Genomic DNA, 16,594 nt, shown 5'->3' on the forward strand with positions numbered 1-16,594 from the left:
ACTGGGTCCAGCAAGTGTCCAATGGGGTCTCCTTGGGCAGCAGACTCAACCACACAGGGTTAAGGGCGCGGTTTGCTCAGGTCCAGCCTTAGCGTCAGCCAATAGGGGCTATGATCAGACAATGACCGGGGGGAAGAATCCCACCGACACTAGTCACGGGGTCAGGGTCCGGGAGACCAGGATTAGGTCTATATGGGACATGGTACGATGTGTCGAAGAGAAGCATGAGTACGCTCTCTGTTGAGGGAACAGGAACCGCCACAAGTCCACCAGGCCCGCGGCCTCCAGCAGCCAAGCAAATCTAGTGCTGGTCACCTGCCGCGGAGCCTGGGGGAGGGGCAGCAGCCTATCCAAAGAGGGGTCCATTACATTGTTAAAGTCCCCCAGCCAAATAGCCGGTATAGTAGGGAACTAGGACATGTAGGTGAGACCTGCCGCTATTACCGTCATTGAAAAAGGGGGAGGTACATAGAAGGCCAAGAGCAAGAAAGGCTCCCCATAAATCAACACCTGCAAAAATATGAACCTGCCCTGTGGGTCCGTCTGGGAACCCCGAAGCTGGAAGTGCACCGTCTTAGCCACCAAGATCGCAACACCCCTGGAGTGGGAGGTGTACGCAGAGTGGTATGTCCAGCCAATCCAGGGTCTCCGCAAGGAAAGATGCATCTGACCGTCCAGGTGAGTCTCTAGAAGGTCTAGAATGTCTACCCGTTGAGTTTTAAGAAAGGCAAACACAGCTGAGCGCTTGAGCTTATCGCGGATGCCCCGGACGTTCCAGGTCATTAACTTTAAGGCGGCCATCTAATCTGATGCATAAAATTAAGGTGCAGCAGCCTCAGGGTCCCAAACGCCCCCACACAGTATACATGTTCTAAGAAATACATAGCAGTCAGCACATCCATGGGTGCAGCATTAATAGATGCACCACACCTCCCCAGCACAGTGAGTAAATGAAAACATAATGTGAAGTTGGTCATAAAATACAGCACAACAAACATGGCAATAAAAACAATAACCCCCCACCCCGCCCTACACCAACCCCAACATGTGCGGGCATAAAGTCCCAAAAAGAACACAAACAAAGGTCCCCAATGGACGTGAATACTTAAGGAGGGGAGCGCGCGGGCCCGCAATCCTCAACACCGTGCCCCAAAATTGGGGTTCCATGTAGGCATGCGGCAGGCTCCGAGCAGAAGGGGTGAAGGAGTAGAAAAAATAGGGGGAAAAATAAGTCCATGGGGACCAGGCACCCAAACCGAATGGGTGCAGGGGGCGAAAAAACGCTGGGCGGCAGGACTGACTGTAGACGCAGCCCAGGTAGTGTAGAGGTAGCAGCAAGGCCGGGGTCCTCCGCCGGACCAAAGACAAAGAGGGTCCCCTTACAGAAGGAAATAGTGCACAAAAAAAAACAGGTTAGCAAGGCCGTCCTGGTCCCCCCCACAGGTGTTCTCACAGGAGCGTCCACAATCCGGATAGACGGGTACAGTGGGGGAGGGCAAAGGAGGAGAGATGATCCGGCTAAAGACGACCCACATCAGAGGGCCGCAGCCAAGGGGGAAACAATCCAGGACAAAGTGGAACTAAGCAACAATCGGGGGGGGGGGGAGACAACCACTAACCGCGGGCCTCCAGGCATTCCAGCCAGAAGATGACCGCCTCAGGATCCTCAAAGAAGTGTACGCGGTCATCACCCTCTACCCGAAGACGTGCAGGGTACATCATGGCATGCTTGATGTTCTTGATCCGTAGCCGCCGCTTGGCCTCCAGGAACTCCTTACGCCGTCGCTGCACCTCACACGGGAAGTCCGGGAACACCGCCACTCTCCCATTTCCCAGAGGGATGTTGCCCTTCAGTCTTGCCAGATGTAAAATGGCGTCCCTGTCACGGTAATTAAGGAGTTTTGCAATGAACGTGCGTGGCGGGGCCGCCGGGGGCAGCGGGCGACCCGACAAGCGGTGTGCCCGCTCCACCACAAACGTGGGCGACAGGGACTCCCTGCCATAGGTCTGGATGAGTAGTTGCTCCAGGTAGGTGGCGGGGTCAGGTCCCTCTAATCCCTCCGGCAGACCCACAAACCTCAGGTTACAGCGACGCAACCTGTTTTCAAGGTCGTCTTGCTTCTGCAGGATTTGAGCAACCTGTTGTTGAAGGTGGTCAGTGGAATGCTGAAGGGGGGAGGGCATCCTCCACAGTACTGACTCTAGTCTCAGACTCGGTCACCCTGTCCCGCAGCTGCCGCATGTCCTGTCTGATGAGGGAGATGTCGACTTTTACCTCATCAATCTTGTTGGTGAGGGTCGCTTGGCAGGCTGAGATTGCCTCCAGGACCGCCGTGTTGTCGGCTCCCGCCGCCGCTCCGGCGCCCGGAGAGCGGCCGGCGCCATCTTGGGAGGATGCCTCCTTGTCCTGGTGGCGGAACTTGTCAAGTTTGGCGGCCGCCTCGGATGTCTTTTTCGGTGGGGACATGACAGCAGGAGTACCGGAGTGTCCCAGGGAGCAGCGGCGCACAAGAAGAGGTCTCGGGGAAGCAGGATAGTCCGGTAAGGATATCAGTCCGGCGGAGCTCCAGCTACATGCGTCCTATCGCATGCCGATCCAGGCCACGCCCCCAATATACACCTTTTTATATACTTTTTTCTATTCCTCTATTCAATATACACCCTTTTGGGTAAAAAAAAATAAATTTCAGCATAGTCTGTATCGGTACGTGTGAGATACACCTTTCAAATTTTTTGGGCGCATCTTCCACCGCCAAAGATTGCAGGGCGCTTCAGTTTGCCTCCTGTTCCGAACACCTCCTACTCCACTTCCTCATCCTCATCCTGCCTTTAGGGTACAAAAAATTGTAATCGGGGCCTAGTCTGTGTTTGTAAGTGTGAGATACACCGTTTTATAAAAAATTTTCTATTCCGCTATTCAATATACACCCTTTTGGGGTAAAAAAAATTTAATTGCGGCATAGTCTGTATCGGTACGTGTGAGATACACCTTTTAAATTTGTTTGGCGCATCTCCTTCCACCGCCGAGGATTGCAGGGCGCTTCAGTTTGCCTCCTGTTCCGAACTCCTCCTACTCCTCTTCCTCATCCTCCCTTTAGGGTACAAAAAATTGTAATCGGGGCCTTGTCTGTGTTTGTAGGTGTGAGATACACCGTTTTATACATTTTTTTCTATTCCGCTATTCAATATACACCCTTTTGGGGTAAAAAAAATTACATTGCCCCATAGTCTGTATCGGTACGTGTGAGATACACCTTTCAAATTTTTTGGGCGCATCTTCCACCGCCGAGGATTACAGGGTGTTTCAGTTTGCCTCCTGTTCTGAACTCCTCCTACTCCTCATCCTCATCCTGCCTTTAGGGTACAAAAAATTGTAACCAGGGCCTAGTCTGTGTTTGTACGTGTGAGATACACCTTTTTATATACTATTTTCTATTCCGCTATTCAATCTACACCCTTTTGCGGTAAAAAAAATTAAATTGCGGCATAGTCTGTGTTTGTACGTCTGATATACACCTTTTTATATACTTTTTTCTATTCCGCTATTCAATATACACCCTTTTTGGGTGAGAAAAATTAAATTGCGGCATAGTCAGTATCGATACGTGTGAGATACACCTTCCAAATTTTTTGGGCGCATCTCCAACCGCCAAGGATTGCAGGGCGCTTCAGTTTGCCTCCTGTTCCGAACTCCTCCTACTCCTCTTCCTCATCCTCATCCTGCCTTTAGGGTACAAAAAATTGTAATCGGGGCCTAGTCTGTGTTTGTAAGTGTGAGATACACCGTTTTATAACAATTTTTCTATTCCGCTATTCAATACACACCCTTTTGGGGTAAAAAAAATTAAATTGCGGCATAGTCTGTATCGGTACGTGTGAGATACACCTTTTTATATACTTTTTTCTATTCCGCTATTCAATATACACTCTTTTGGGGTGAAAAAAATGAAATTGCGGCATAGTCTGTATCGGTACGTGTGAGATACACCTTTTAAATTTGTTTGGCGCATCATCCCTTTAGGGTACAAAAAATTGTAATCGGGGCCTTGTCTGTGTTTGTACGTGTGAGATACACTGTTTTATACATTTTTTTCTATTCCGCTATTCAATATACACCCTTTTGGGGTAAAAAAAATTAAATTGCCGCATAGTCTGTGTTTGTACGTCTGATACACACCTTTTTATATACTTTTTTCTATTCCTCTATTCAATATACACCCTTTTGGGGTGAAAAAAATTAAATTGCGGCATACTTTGCATATTTGACTGTGAGATACACCCGTTGTATTTGTATACTGTTTTTCTATTCCGCTATTTAATAAACACCCTTTTGGGGTAAAAAATAAATAAATTGCGGCATAGTTTGAATATTTGACTGTGAGATACACCCGTGGGATACTGTTGTTGTTTTGTTCCGCTATTCAATAAACACCTTTCTAGGGCAAGATCATAAATTACAGAAATATGAGGAGAACGTCAAATAGGGGCCGTGGCCTGGGTCGTGGTGCTGCTGGTAGAGCTCCTGTTGCAAGGAGAGGATGTGGTCGATCTGTGCCAGCTACACGCACAAGTGAAACACCTTCCTCAAGTGTGAGTAGGCGACAGAACCTGCAGCAGTATTTGGTAGGGCATCATGCGCCTCTACAAGTGTTGAGGCAAGAACAAGTACAGGCGATAGTAGATTGGGTTGCTGACAGTGCCTCCAGTTCCTTCACATTGTCTCCCACTTCCTACTGTATTGAAGTGTATTGTATTTGTACTGTCTGCCCTCAAGTTGTAAAGCGCTGCGTAAACTGTCGGCGCTATATAAATACTATATAATAATAATAATAATAAATTGCGGCATAGTTTGCATATTTGACTGTGAGATACACCCATGGGATACTGTTGTTGTTTTGTTCCGCTATTCAATAAACACCTTTCTAGGGCAAGATCATAAATTACAGAAATATGAGGAGAACGTAAAATAGGGGCCGTGGCCTGGGTCGTGGTGCTGCTGGTAGAGCTCCTGTTGCAAGGAGAGGACGTGGTCGATCTGTGCCAGCTACACGCACAAGTGAAACACCTTCCTCAAGTGTGAGTAGGCGACAGAACCTGCAGCAGTATTTGGTAGGGCATCATGCGCCTCTACAAGTGTTGAGGCAAGAACAAGTACAGGCGATAGTAGATTGGGTTGCTGACAGTGCCTCCAGTTCCTTCACATCGTCTCCCACCCAGTGTACTGCAGAAAGGTCAGAGTTGGCACCTGCAGCCGATGTCCAACCGTCTTTCACCTCACCCCCTTGCAAATCAGGCAAGCAGTCTGAGCCCCAAGTCATGCAGCAGTCTCTTCTTCTTTTTTATGATTCTGTCAGCAGGGTTTCCCAGGGCCATCCACCTAGCCCTGCCCCAGAAGTGGAAGAGATTGAGTGCAGCGATGCTCAACCATTTATTTCTCAAGATAAGTACATGGAAGGACCATCGCAGCACGTCTCCGATGATGACGAAACGCAGGTGCCAACTGCTGCAGCACTCAGAATTGTGGAGACAGACAAGGAGGGCAGGGGTGAAGACTGGTTGGAAGATGATGTGGAGGACAATGAGGTCCTCGACCCCACATGGAATGAAGGTCATGCAGGTGACCTGAGTAGTTTGGAGGAAGAGGCGGTGGTCGCACAGAGCCACCAGCACAGCAGAAGAGGGAGCAGGGTGCAGAAGTGGAGCGGCCGTGCCCTAGACACTACGCCTGCTACTGCCAAACGCAGCAAGGGACCGAGCGCACCAAAGCCAGCTCAAAGGAGTTCTCTAGCGTGGAAGTTCTTCAGACAATGTGCTGATGACAGGACATGAGTGGTTTGCACCCTGTGCAATCAGAGCCTGAAGCGAGGCATAAACCTTCTCAACCTGAGCACAACCTGCATGATCAGGCATCTAAGTGCAAAGCACGAGCTGCAGTGGAGTAGACCCCTTCAAAACTAAGAAAGGTCTCTGGCTCCTCCTGCTTCCTCTTCTGCTGCAGTCTCGGCCTCTTCATCCACCTCTGTAGTGATACCGGCACCTGCCACACCGCAAACAGAGGATCTGTCAGCAACACCACCACCTGGGTCACCAACCATCTCCACAATGTCCCGTGGAAGCGTTCAGCTTTCATTCTCCCAAACACTTCAGAGGAAGAGGAAGTACCCCCCTACCCACCCTCGATCCCTGGCCCTGAATGCCAGCATTTCAAAATTCTTGGTCTTTGAAATTCTGTCATTCTGTCTGGTGGAGACGCACAGTTTTAAAAGCCTTATGTCGGTGGCTGTCCCACAGTACGTCGTCCCCAGCCGCCACTACTTTTCCAGGCAAGCCATCCCTTCCCTGCACAACCATGTGGGGGAAAAAATCAGGTGTGCACTACGCAACTCCATCTGTGGCAAGGTCCACCTAACTACCGATACGTGGACCAGTAAGCACGGTCAGGGGCGTTATATCTCCCTAACGGCACACTGGGTAAATGCAGTGGCTGCTGGGCCTGAGGCGGATAGTAATTTGGCGCATGTCCTTCCACCACCGAAGATTGCAGGGTGCTTCAGTTTGCCTCCTGTTCCTAACTCCTCCTACTCTGTTTCCTCATCCTCTACCGCCTCCTCATTCGGTCAGCGTAACACCTTCACCACCAACTTCAGCACAGCCAGGGGTAAACGACAGCAGGCTGTTTTAAAACTTGCCTGTTTGAGGGAAAAACCACACACCACGCAGGAGTTGTGGAGGAGCATGGAACAGCAGACAAATGAGTGGTTGCTGCCAGCGAGCCTCAAGCCCGGCCTAGTGGTGTGCGATAACGGGCAAAATCTCATAGCAGCTCTGGGCCTAGCCGGTTTGACGCACATCCCTTGCCTGGCGCATGTGCTGAATTTGGTGGTGCAGAGGTTCCTTAAAAATTACCCCGATATGTCAGAGCTGCTGCAGAAAGTGCGGGCCGTCTGTGCGCACTTTCTGCGTTCTCACCCTGCTGCTGCTCGCCTGTCAGCGCTGCAGCGTAACTTCGGCCTTCCCGCTCACCGCCTCATATGTGACGTGCCCACAAAGTGGAACTCCACCTTGCACATGCTGGAAAGACTGTGCGAGCAGCAGCAGGCCATAGTGGAGTTTCAGCTGCAGCACGCACGCGTGAGTCGCTCTGCGGAACAGCACCACTTCACCACCAATAACTGGGCATTCATGCAAGACCTGTGTGCCTTGTTGAGCTGTTTTGAGTACTCCACCAACATGGCCAGTGCCGAAGACGCCGTTGTCAGCTTAACTATCCCACTTCTATGCCTGCTTCAAAAAACGATTCGGGCGATGATGGAAGAGGATGTGGCACAGGAAGAGGAGGAGGAGGAGGAGGAGGATGAGGGATCATTTCCAAGGCTTTCAGGGCAGTCATTCACAAGTGGCTCTGAGGGTGGGTTCCTGCACCCACAAACGCCAGGTACACAATTGTCCAGCAGGGGCACAGTTCTGGAGGAGGAGGAGATGGAGGAGGAGATGGAACCATGTTTACAGCAGGGTGGCACCCAGGCCAGCTTATGGCCATCACTGGTGCGTGGCTTGGGGGATACAGAGGACACAGACGATACACCTCCCACAGAGGACAGCCTTTCGTTGCCTCTGGGCAGCCTTGCCCACATGAGCGATTACATGCTGCAGTGTCTCCACAACGACCGCCGAGTTGCCCACATTCTAACTTGTGCTGATTACTGGGTGGCCACGCTGCTGGATCCCCGTTACAAGGACAACGTACCGTCCTTAATTCACTCACTGGAGCGTGATCGCAAGATGCGCGAGTACAAGCGCACGCTGGTAGACGCGATGCTGCTGGCATTCCCACCTGACAGCGGGGCCACAGTGGAAGCACAAGGCCAAGGCAGAGGAGGAGGAGGAAGAGGTCGCCAACGCAACCAGGGCACCGCCAGCACCTCAGAAGGCAGGGTTAGCATGGCCGAAATGTGGAAAAGCTTTGTCAGCACGCCACAACAAACAGCAGCACCAGCAGCTCATCTGGAACGTCTTTGCAGGAGGCAGCATTTCACCAACATGGTGGAGTAGTATGTGTGCACAAGCTCACATTCATTAAAATGAAACAGGCATGGATCCCACAGGACTTTTCCGTACCTTGTGCAGAATAGAGATGGATACCGACCTTACCCAGCCATTGTTATATTTTTGATCTTTCTCACTCTTTTGGGGTGTACCCTAATTTAAAATGACTAAAAAAAAAGCAGTGTTGGCTACCTCGTCCCCCTCCACCGCCGCTTCCACCTACACCGCCACATCCACCGCCACCTCAACCTCCCTCCTACTCCATATGGGCCTCGTCCTTCACAGATGAAGAAAATTGTTTTATTTTTCTGTTTTTTTTTTGTTGTTTTAAGTTATTTCCCTATCCACATTTGTTTGTAGAGCACTTGCCATGCTCTTAACTACATTTTGCTGCCATTTGCAGCACTCTAGCACTTTCCATTGGTTTTTTAGAGCCATTTTAGTGCCTGAAAGTTCGGGTCCCCATTGACTTCAATGGGGTTCGGTGTCCGGGTAAAGTTCGGAAAAAGTCCGGGACACGGACCCGGACTTTTTTTTCAAGTTCGGCCGAACCCGCCGACCGCGAACATCCAGGTGTCCGCTCAACTCTAGTTGTGACATATCATCTCCATGGTTTCTTTACATGAAATGAATATTTCCAATTTATTGTATATGTATGTTTTGTTCTTGTTCATCGTTTTTATACACCAATAAAAAATATATTGATTTTATCTTGTCTTTTGAGTGACAATCTATTACCAGGTACCATTAAAGTCCCCCTCTTTTTCCTAGCCCTCTCTCTGTCAGTTTGGTGGCTATATACATCAGAGTTTTCTGATACCTATCAATTTATTAGGGACGTAGGTACCATGCTTTATCTTACCTATTAATTAGCAATACCTTTTAAGGACACATCCCAATTTCCAATATTAGTACCAAGTTATATTATATAGTTATATTATGTACCTAGGAAAAAAACCCAGGTCTTAAAGCAATCTACTGACTTGGCCAGAGTCACCTCTGGAGGGAGTCTATTCCACATTTTCACAGCTCTTACTGTGAAGAAACCTTTCCGTATTTGGAGACAAAATCTCTTTTCCTCTAGACATAAAGAGTGCCCCCCTGTCCTCTGTGATGACCTTAAAGTGAATAACTCAACAAATACATTCATTATAAGGACCCCTTATGTTTTTTTAGATGTTGATCATATCCCCCCTTAATCTCCACTTCTCGAGAGAATACATTCAGTTCAGCTAATCATTTCTCATAGAGGAGCTTCTCCATGCCTCTTATCAGTTTGGTTGCCCTTCTCTGCATTTTCTCCAGTTCTCCAACATCCTTTTTGAGAACTGGTGCTCAAAACTGAACTGCATATTCAAGATGAGGCCTTACTAATGATTTATACAGGGGCAAAATTATATATCTCTCTCTCTGGAGTCTATGCCTTAATATAAGAAAGGACTTTGCTTGCTTTGGAAACTCCAGCTTGGCATTGCATGCTATTATTAAGCTTATGATCTACCAGAACACCCAGATCCATCTCCACTATGGATTCCCCCAGTTGTACTCCCCCCTAGTATGTACGAATCACTATAAAGTGCACCAATTACACATTTCACAGTATCTATTACATTTGGGTAATAAGCTCCCCTCCCCCATCATGTCTGGAAGGCCAACAAGGAGAGGAAGATGTTCCCATGCCACTATGAGGGGGCCAGCAGTGTCTGTGTCAACAGGCAAAGGTGGACGTGGTCTGCACTCAGGCAGGGAATGTTCTTTTCTGTTAAGTGATATTGCCCGTGCTATCCAGCCACTGCATGCAGAGGAGATGGTGGACTGGCTTACTAAACCATCCTTGTACTCCTTATCCTATATCACCCAAGCTGAGACAGTCCACTGCAGTTGGCAGAGTGACTTATTCTGCCTCCTTTTCCACAGCTACTCCTGTCATAGCCCCAGCATCGAGCATGGAGGAGTCAACTGAATTATTTGAACACAGAGTCAGCCACTTGCTTATTGACAATGCACAGGCATTACTTAAATCTTATGTTGGTTCTGAGGTTGAGAAAGGCAGGAATTTGATTAAAAAAAAATGAAGAGATTTCCAGTCACAACTTACCAACCAGCCAGCGACCAACCGAATTGACCTGTCTAACAGTATGCGTTAAAAACAGGGGATTGGTTGCACACATTTGCAAATACATGCGTAAGCTGCAGGCCCCGACAAGGCACCCTGTGATCTGCAGTCCCTAACTCTACAATTCAAAGAGTCTCTACAATGAGAGCACATGCATTTAATGGGATAGATGGAGGACAGGTGACTAGAGGGAGCCCACCCCTCCTTAAAGGCACAGGGTCACACTGAACACCCAGCACATCGCACAATGGCGGCGAAGGTGTCAGTGCGTTGCCTGGCTCAATATAGATATCAATAATGCAAAAAGTGGTCCCCGCCTCCACCTATAACTGGTCTTAGTGGTAAGGAGCACTGGAAGGGCGGACGCAGATCAAAAAAACGAAGAGATTTCCAGTCACAATTTACCAACCAGCCAGCGACCAACCGAATTGACCTGTCTAACAGTATGCGTTAAAAACAGGGGTTTGGTTGCACACATTTGCAAATACATGCGTAATTAGGATAGGATAGCATAAATAGGAATTTGAGCCTACAGAGAGGGGAGAACACTGATAAATAACAAATTGGCAGTCATGTTACCCCGGCTGCAACATATTTGTCACATACCTTGTAGCAGAGCCTGACGTGCACAGGGAGACCTCTCGTTCAACCCTGGCTCAGGCACCACTGGAGTTGGAACAGTGGATGCGAGAGCGCAATGGGGTAAGAGTGCCTGGGCTGGTCTTCCGTTGGCAGCCAAGATGAGTGGCCGATGAGTCACTAGACAGGACTGGATTGCTGAGCAGCAGGTAAAAACAGGTACAGCTGTGCAGATTAACAGCAGATGCAGGACAGTGTCACCAGGCACTGGACGGAGCAGGATAGACAAAAGACTGGAGCAAGGTCAGACAAGCCGAATCGGTCACAGATATTCAGATATGGTATAAGCAGCAGGCAGAGAATAGTCAGTGTACAGGCAGAGGTTGGCAGCAGGATATAAGGCCGAAAAGCAGGAATAGCAGAGTACAGGCACAGAAACAGAACTCAGGTAAAGCTGCAGATCAGACAGCACTGCACATATATTCCATTTAGGTGCCAATGCTAAAACGGCTAACGCAAATCTTTGTACGCCTGCGCGCATTTCTTTGCATGCGCATCTGCCTATTACCAGAATGTGCCTAACAGTATTGCCAAGTTGGCTCCATTGATGATGAGGATGGAGGGAATGATGATGATGGGGTCACTTACACGACTTGGGTGCCAGATAGATCAGAGGAGGGAAGTGAGGTACAACCCTAATGAGGTAGGATGTCCTCCAGAGGCAGCCATCATGGAACAGTAGAGAGCAACCACCCTATTCCATCAGATTGAGGAGATGTTACTTCCAAGCCCACTTCTAAGCCCACTTCCCGCAGCTCAGCTGTGTGGGCCTTTTTTAGCACATGTGCAGCTGATCACACTGTTACAATTTCCAATCTCTGTCGCAAGCAAATCAAGCATAGCAAAAACACCAGCCATGTGGGTACCACATGCTGGCAAAACCATTTAATCTCCCACCACTCAACCTGTTGGAAAGAGCACCTGAAAGACACACAAAAATAATTCTTCTCCTTCTTACTCCTCACCTTTCAGGTCTACCCCTGCTATACACTGACAGGGATGATGGTATAGCAAAGGTTGTCACAGTTCCTTGCAGCATGTCTGCCAGCAGCACACCACCAGCTGTAAAGTATAGCAGGAAAATTGCCCCAGCTGCGGCATCGAAAAAAATAAATAAACTACCTATACCCATATGCCCAGTGTCTAAATTCCAACTTGTAGAAAATTGCTGGGTTTAAAACTCCTGCCTTTCCATCTGGTGTATTCTGCCCCTTTCCACGAATTTGCAGAATGTGCTGTACCATAATGGCAAGTTCCCAGTCTCTATTTCTTTTCACGTAAGGCCTTACTGCTGACACCTGGTCCTGCAGGCATGGTCAGGGATGATATATTCGTTCACAGCACACTGGGTAACTCTGCTTGCAGCTAGGAAGGATGCAGGACAGGGCTCAGTGCTAGAGCTTGTTTTCCTGCCATGTCTCCATACTGATGGTGGTGATGTGGGATTTCTCAGCTTCACTGCCTCCTCCTCCTCCATGCCCTCCTTTGCTGAATTGTTGTATGAACCACCAGTACCCCCTAAGCATTTAAGGGGCTATTCAATGAGTCAGGCTAAAAGTTGCCATGTAGTGCTTCAGCTGGTCTGTCTAGCGGACAGGAGCCACACTGTAGCAGAGCTTTTTTCAGCTCTTCAGGGGCAGGCCCAGAGTTTGTTCACGCCATGGAAGCTTGAGCCAGGAATGGTGGTGTGCGATAATGGCACTAACCTTCTGTCTGCCCTTTGACAGGGAAAGTTGACACATGTGCCATGCCTGGCACATGTCCTCAATTTGGTAGTGGAGCGTTTCTAAAACAGGTACCCAGGTTTTCAGGATCTTCTAAGACAGACCAGAAGAGTCTGTAGCCATTTCAGGTGGTCATACACAACCAGTGTTCGGTTGGCTAAAATTAGGCCCATACCGCCTGATTTGGGACATGTCCACCAGGTGGAACTCAACTTTGGCAATGCTGCAGCAGCTACACATGCAGCAGAGGGCCATCAACGAGTATGGCACAAGGACAGGCTCCGGGGAGCTCAGCTTTTTTTCTCCATGCCAATGGCTGCTGATAAAGGATGCATGCACTGTATTGTCACAATTTGAGGAGGCGACAAGGATGGTGAGTCATGACAATGCATGCATCAGTGACACTAACCCTCTTTTGATCCTGCTGGAGCATACTCTGTGTGGCATTATGGACAGGGCACTAAAAATAGTTTTTAGTCCCCAGAAACCTTGGGAGTAGTACGTGGCTGAGAGAAGGCAGTTCCAGATACTGTAATCCTCAGTGACCCTGAGGATTCTGCTTCTCATGCCTCCACAAACTTGCAGTACATGGGCTCCCTTATTCTTCAAAGCCTGCGAAAGAGCCTGAAAATTTGTGGCATCAAGAAGAAGGATCATTACTGGTTGGCAACCCTCCTTGGCCACTGTTACAATAGGAAAGTCTTGGAAGTCATCCTGTCCTCACAGTGGGATCACATGGTAAAATATCTTGAGGACACCTTAAAGAGGATTTTATGTAACACCTTTCCAGACTCTGGTAGGTTACAGTCTCATGGAAAATGTAGTTTTGAGGCTTCTGTCGGTATAAGGAGGAGCGGTGGAGAAGGGGGCTGCCTAAGTGATGCATTTAGAAAATCCACCATGAGCAGTGTCTTTATCATATGGTGGAAGTTTATCCAGGGGGCGAAAGCAAATATGGAAAGCTTTTCAGTAGACGATCCACTGAGTTACTGAGCATGTAGGCCCTTTACAAAGTAATATGGAGTGCGTGACCGGGGACAAACAGAAGGCAAATTTAATAAATACTTTCTTTAGCTCTGTGTACACAAAGGAGCATAGGGGAGCTCATGACCATAATGAGGATGGTATTGACACAGCCCCAAATGATCCACAATGGCCCAAAAGTGATATGGTCCAGAAATATTTAGACACAATAAAGGTGGATAAAGCACATGGACCAGATGGCATCCACCCTCGCTTCCTAAAAGAATTGAGCGCTGTAATTTCAAAGCCTTTGTTTCTAATTTTTAGGGACTCGTTAAGGACTGGAATAGTACCACTGGATTGGCATAGGGCCAATGTGGTGCCTATATTTAAAAGGGATCAAAGTCAAATTGTTAGTTTAACTTCTATAGTCAGGAAAATACTGGAGAGTTTAATAAAAGACCACATAGATGAGTTCTTGCTGGAAAAAAAATATTTTTAAGCAAAAGACAACATGTATTCATGAAAAACAGAAGTTGTCAAACAAACCTGATTTATTTTTATGAGGAGGTAAGTAAAACCTTGGACAGAAGGTTGGCTGTGGATGTAGTATACTTGGATTTTGCAAAAGCGTTTGACACTGTTCCCCACTCATGGCTAATGTGTAAGGTAAAGTCTACAGGCTTGGAAACATCAGTTTGTAAATGGATAGAAAATTGGCTAAAAGATAGAATTCGGAGAGTAGTGGTTAATGATTCTTACTCTGAATGGTCTAAGGTTATCAGTGGTGTACCTCAAGGTTCAGTGTTGGGACCCTTACTTTTTAATATGTTTATAAATGATATAGGGTCTGGGATTAAAAGTACAATTTCAGTCTTTGCAGATGACACCAAGCTTTGCAGTGGAATAAATTCCTTACAGGATGTCTCCAACTTACAAGCCAACCTCAATGCACTGTTTCATTGGGCAACTATGTGGCAAATGAGGTTTAATGTTGATAAATGTAAAGTTATGCACTTGGGGGCTAAGAATATGCATGCATCATACCTACTAGGGGGAGTAGAACTGGGGGAATCCATAGCAGAGAAGGATCTGGGTGTTCTGGTAGATCCTAAGCTTAATGAAAACATGCAGTGCCAAGCTGTGGTTTCCAAAGCAAGCAAAGTCCTTTCTTGTATTAACAGAGGCATGGACTCCAGAGAGAAGTATCATTTTGCCCCTGTACAAATCATTAGTAAGACCTCATCTGGAATATGCAGTTCAGTTTTGGCCACCAGTTCTCAAAAAGGATATCAGGGAACTGGAGAAAGTGCAGAGAAGGGCAACCAAACTGATAAGAGGCATGGAGGAGCTCAGCTAGGAGGAAAGATTGGAGGAACTGAATTTATTCTCTCTTGAGAAGAGGAGATTAAGGGGGTATATGATTAACATGTATAAGGGGTCCATATAGTGAACTTTGTGTTGAATTATTATTGTGAAAATGTGGAATAGACTCCCTCCAGAGGTGGTTCTGGCTAGCTCACTAGATTGCTTTAAAAAAGGCCTGCATTCTTTCCAAGGTGTACATAATATAACTGGGTACTAATATTTATAGGTAAAGTTGATCCAGGGAATATCCGATTGCCTCTCGGGGGATCAGGAAGACATTTTTCCCCTGCTGTAGCAAATTTGATCATGCTTTGCTAGGGTTTTTCGCCTTCTTGCAGATCAACTGCGGGTATAGGATTGTGTATATGGGATTGTATGGTTGGGTTTTCTTTACTGTTTTTTGTTTTTTATTGGTTGAGGCAGATGGACTTGTGTCTTTTTTCAACCTAAATAATTATGTAACTATGTAATTAGGAGAATAGACCAGTTATTCTTGGCCTGAGTTTACTATAATTTGGCCTCTTCACATAAGGCTTGCTCACTGTGGTGCAAAACTTTGTTATTTCCATCAAAAGTCTGCCAAAGAGACACCGGAATGATCCAGAAAATCTGTAATCTACATATATATTAAATCTTTTACAGAAAGGCCAATTCTTGCTTTCATGAAATTTACTTCTATAGGGTTATGGTGTGAAGGCACCACCAACACCCACAGCCCACTTTTTCCGCACCTGTTTGACAGGTGCATATACTTTAAATTTTTTACAGAAAGGCCAATTCTTACTTTCATCAAAAGTACCTATAGGCATTTCCTGCTCTTTTCAGTGGTGTGTTCTTGGAGCATTCTCTGGGGGAATTTTTTCTTCTTTTCTCTGGTTTGTAGATCAGTGGTGGCTTCAGTGGCAAAATGAGTTTGCCACTAAACCCAAAACCATTTCTTAATGGCCTTATCGGTAAGCCAATAAATGGTGAAACTGAAGTGGGGTATGGAATACAAGGGATACCTGGTCTCTGCGGATGGCTACATGAACATGTACCTTGCCAATACAGAAGAGTATATTGATGGGGCATCTTGGAGAAGTTCTAATAAGGTGTAATAATGTATTGTATATACGGGGAGTAGAAAAGGAAGAAGATGGCGAGATGAGAGATAAAAAGTCAAATTCGTTTTGTAAATTTATTTTGAAACTTCTCTTTTGAGGTTATTGTTGGACAGTTTGTAGATTGCCTCTATGCGATTACAGTGTGAATGAACCACCAACACCCAAAGCTCAATTTTTCCACACCTGTTAATTGTATCCAAAGTCTGCAAAAGAAAAAAAAATTGTTAATCTTGGCCTGAGTGTACTATAATTTGGCTTCTTCACATAAGGCTTGTTCACTGTGGTGCAAAACTTTGTTATTTCCATCCAAAGTCTGCCAAAGAGACACCAAAATATATCCAAAAAATCTCATTCCGGGTACACTAAATTGTGGCCTCATCATACAGACTGGATCCCCAAGCAGGCCCGGATTGGCTAATCGGGAGCACCGGGAAAATTCCCGGTGGGCTGGTCAGTTTTTTGGCTGCAAGGGCCGTTGTCATGGCCAGGGGCGGACTGACCAATTTGCCTGGGGGGCCCCACGCAGGGTGGCAATTTGCCCGATCTGATCCCCAGGACACCGCAGCACCACCTTTAGTGTGTGCACTAGACTGGTTGCTAAGATGGCCAGCCGCCTGGCGTCTAGCAACCAGTGA

At 47.3% G+C, this 16,594-nt stretch overlaps 1 pseudogene across 1 annotated transcript; it reads left to right on the forward strand.

Annotated features, from left to right (window-relative positions):
- The first annotated feature begins 15,763 nt into the window (after positions 1-15,763).
- On the forward strand, positions 15,764-16,056 carry LOC309559808 (small nuclear ribonucleoprotein F-like; annotated as a pseudogene). Its single transcript has one exon. The product of its transcript is annotated as a small nuclear ribonucleoprotein F-like (transcript).
- The last annotated feature ends 538 nt before the right edge of the window (positions 16,057-16,594 follow it).

This window comes from Pelophylax lessonae (genome assembly GCF_965119305.1).
Source record: "Pelophylax lessonae genome assembly, chromosome: 7".
Taxonomy (NCBI): Eukaryota; Metazoa; Chordata; class Amphibia; order Anura; family Ranidae; genus Pelophylax; species Pelophylax lessonae.